Below are 4,724 nucleotides of genomic sequence, written 5' to 3' on the forward strand. Positions count from 1 at the left end.
TAGAAGGCACTTACTCAGTATTATTAGGCAGTAAATGCTGTAGGAGTGTATAATACGCAAATTAAAACTTAATTCTAGGCTAAATAAACTAGTTTTTTGTTCCTCTTGAAGAAAATGTGGTCCTTGCCTCTGGAAATCTCATAGCGGGGATTGCTGTACAAGGCAAAACTGTAGAAGTTTGTCTACAGTATGTGAAGGTGCTGTGTGTGTGTGTGTGTGTGTGTGTGTGTGTGTGTGTGTGTGTGTGTGTGTGTGTGTGTGTGTGTGTGTGTGTGTGTGTGTGTGTGTGTGTGTGTGTGTGTGAATGTTGCGTAGTGCGTTAAGTTAAATGTTCAACTTTTAAATGGTCATTCCACTGTTTTGCGTCTCATGTTTTTGAACACATAATATGAATGCGGCAACTTTTAACTTGAAACCTTGCGCTTTTAAGCTGTTTTTTTTTTCATTCCACTGCTTGCATCTTGTGTTTTTCAACACAATATCATATTTCTATGTGAGTGGCACGAGTCATTTCTTCAGTAAATCATAATATCTAAATACAGTCATAAATATTTGTTTAAAAGCAAACAATGCATCAGGTTAAAGTTAAGTTCTAACTACATTTTTGCATCGTTTTGAAGAAAATGTGCGTGATTTGAAATATTCCTGCATAAATTGATTTTTTTTTATGTGTAAGACGCTTTGGATAAAAGTGCCTGCCAAATGCATGAATGTAAAGTATGATTCATGTCTAGCATAAACAGCGGGAAATGAGTTACGGTTAAAATTTATGGTTCAGTTTTATTTTAGTATCGAGATACTGTTATACAGTAGTTTTTATTAATATTTTGTAAAGGTTTTTATTTTTTGTTTTAGATAAAGATTTAGTCCTTTTGTTGCGTTTTTGCCATTTTTATGAGTTTTTTTATTATAAATATGTCTATATATTGTATTGTTTTTATTAATTTATTTCAGTTTGTTATTTTAATTCATCAAGATAAACTAAATAAAAATGAGAAATGTTGCCTTAACAACTAGCTGAAATTATTTTTATATACATTTTATTTCAGTTAAAGTAACACTTTTTTTTTGTTTTGTTGTGTTTATGTTTTTTGTTTTTTGTTAATAATAATAATAATAACTCCAAATATAAGCAATCGCAATAGCGATACTTGCAATAATAAATGCAAACAAATAATACATAAAGCAAGACATTTCCTACCTGAAACTGATACAAAGATTTCCATTTTAGCAACAGACAAAGACAAGAAGAGAGCAGGTTTTCAAGCTGTATCATAAGCTGTATCATAACTATATATATATATATATATATATATATAAACTTCCAGGACTGACAGGAACAATTACGCCTTGATGGCCACCAGAAACTTCCATCAAAGCTGAAGTATGTAATTTCTGTGCCACTGGCTGCACCAAACATAACGATAATAATTATTTCCAAACAGGCTTCCTATATCAGCCCTTGTGCCCTGCCAACATCTGCCAATGTTCAGATAAATATTATTATTGGTAGTCATACATTCACAGCAGTGGTTGAGACAGAGGTTGACATGTTATTCCTTTCAAACAAAAAGAGAAAAGTTAAAAGCAGCACAACATTTAAACTCGTTCTAAGAATTCAAGTATTTAAACATTAAATGGTTACCCACTTTTAACCTTTAGGCTCATTTTAATACCAGTTGTGACAACCAATCAGCAGCTAGCAGAGCTTGCAGTTTTACATTTGCATTTAGCAGATAACATAACCAGAGCCAACAATATTTGCATGGCTAATGAGAGGTTTATTAGAGGTTTATTAGAAAGCTATATTAGTTCGATTCTCTCTTTGCTTATTCTCTGTCCTTGGTTATCCTTGAAATCATCTATAATGACAAATGAGCTTGACTAGTGACCATCCATGTGTCCATGTGTTTGTGTGTGACAGAGTGCACAAAGATTGATCACTGCCCAATTTTAACACTCCTCAGACAGACACATAAAGCAAGTGTGGCGTGACAGGTGTTTGACCCCGGCGCCTCGGACACTTCTAAGCAGGTATGAATGATCGGCAACAAGTGTCAGGGGATTCTGGGAATTCTCGCCTGGGGGGAGTCAGTAAAGTGGCCTGGAGATTAATGATCCGTCGTTTGGTGTCAGAAACAGATGAGAGATGATGAAAGCTGGGTGAAAAATAATGGAAAAAGTGAAGCACAGGTAAGATTTTGGGGCTCAAACAAAGTGGTCCATAAATTAAAAATGATGTATTAATTTATTAAATACAATTAAATATCTATAAAATTAAATACTAATTTATATAAGAGGCATTTCAAATTAAGAAAACATTTATTTACGTAATGTAAATTTCTTATTAATTTAACTTTAGGAAATTATATAAATGAATAAAAAATTTAATATAAGAAATAAATAAAATTATAATATAATAAAAAATAGATGTACAAGAATATAATACTTTTGGAAATAATCTGTTGATTGCATAAGGGAAAAATTGAAGAAATCAATTATTTAGACAAGTTGATTATTAACTTAACTGCAGGAAATTATACAGATGAATAAAAAATAAAATAAGTAAATACAACAAATAAATAAATTATGATATAATATAATACTTTTGGAAATAATCTGTATGTTGCATCAATGAAAAGTTAATGAAATCTATTTTTTTAGACAACTTGTTTATTCATTTAACAGTAGGAAATTATACAAATTAATAATAAAAATGATTAATATATAAAAAAATTAAAATGTGTAAATATAACAAATAATGATATAATATTTCTGGAAGTAATCTGTTTAATGCATCTATGACAATTAAAGAAATCAATTTTGCTTATTTAACTTGCTTATTTAATGGTAGGAAATTATATGAATGCATAAAAATATAATATTATATAACAATTAATATTATATTATTATATAATATAATAAATATAATATTTCTGGAAATAATCTGTACACTGTATCAATTGGGGGGGGGAATAAGAAATCAATTATTTAGGCAACTTGCTTGTTAATTTAACTGAAGGAAAGTATATAAACACATAAAAATAAATTAATATATAAAATTAAATTAATAAAAAATTTGATCCAATATGAGAAAGATGATATTGTGTTTTGATTTCTTTTCTAGTCCTGTTTCAGGCCTGATTGTGAGCATAATGAGAAACGCCCAGAGTCCTTGACCGTACGGGGGGCGTGTCCAGTGCTTCTGATTATGACATCACAACAGAGGTCATCACTCATGGTGACCTCGCCGTTAAACACTGTCATGGACACTGTACACACCGTTTGTGTGCCATAGAGTGAGCACACAGGCTGAGATGAGAAAGAAAGAAAAAAAGAAAGAAAGAAAGAAAGAGGCAATAATAAGGATTATGCATGCTGAGTTTAATAATATGATATCATAATGCAGAAATCTAAAAGAGATGATCCATCATCTACAGGTGTTTAATAAAGTAATCTGGACTGTGCTGGACATCAATAACCAGTCCAGCAGCACACAGTAATAGAGAAGTTCATCTAAAGACCCCCTAACCACAGAATGAAAATGAAAGAAAATCAGAGAACATATGAGAAGCCTAACACTGTTTGACAGCAATTTACTGTGCTGTTACAACATCTGCACCACAGCAGCGAATCTCATGATCTGTTATCAGGCTCCACTACCAGGGATTTCCCATCATCAGATGAGAAACTGATGAAATCACATGAATCAGGGGGAAAATGTTTTAGCAAATGAAAATTTACAAAAAAGCATGTGCAATTAGATGTGATTCTACACTACACTACACTTCACATGCATGGGGGCAATTGTGGCCTAATGGATAGAGAGTCGGGCTTGTAACCCAAAGGTCGCAGGTTCGAGCAGGAATTGTAGGTGGGGGGAGTGAATATTCAGCGCTCTCTTCACCCTCAATACCACGACTGAGGTGAGACCCTTGAGCAAGGCACTGGAAAACATATCCCTGGGCTGCCCACTGCTCTGGGTGTGTGTTCACAGTGTGTGTGTGTGTGTGTGTTTCACTACTCACTGCTGTGTGTGTGTGTGTGTGTGTGTGTGTGTGTGTGTGTGTGTGCACTTGGATGGGTGAAATACAGAGCGCAAATTCCAAGTACCAGTCACCATACTTGGCCACAAGTCACCTCCTTTCCTTTCCTACTGTTCAAAGTCTGTGATTAGTAAAATGTTAAAATATTTTTGAAAGAAGTCTCTTATGCTCACCAAGGCTGCATCTATTAGATAAAAATACAGTAAAAAAATTATATTGTGAAATATTATTGCAATTTAAAATAACTGTTATCTATTTTAATGTATTTAAAAATGTGATTTATTCCAGTGATGCAAAGCTGAATTTTCAGCATCATTCCTCCAGTCTTCAGTGCCACGTGATCCTTCAGAAATCATTCTAATATGCTGATTTACTGCTCAAGAAACATTTCTGATTATTATCAATGTTGAAAACAGTAGCGCTGCTTCATATTTGTGACCCTGGACCACATACGGGTCAAATTTTTAAACTGAGATACATCATCTGAAAGCTGAATAAATAAGCATTCCATTGATGTATGGTTTGTTAGGATAGGACAATATTTGGCCGAGATACAACTATTTGAAAATCTAGATTCTGACGGGTGCAAAAAAGATTCAAAATATTGAGAAAATCGCCTTAAAAGTTGTCCAAATGAATTTCTTAGCAATGCATATTACTAATCAAAAATTAAGTTTT

This window comes from Sinocyclocheilus grahami, unplaced genomic scaffold (assembly GCF_001515645.1).
Source record: "Sinocyclocheilus grahami isolate Dianchi unplaced genomic scaffold, SAMN03320097.WGS_v1.1 scaffold19.1, whole genome shotgun sequence".
NCBI classification, from domain to species: Eukaryota; Metazoa; Chordata; class Actinopteri; order Cypriniformes; family Cyprinidae; genus Sinocyclocheilus; species Sinocyclocheilus grahami.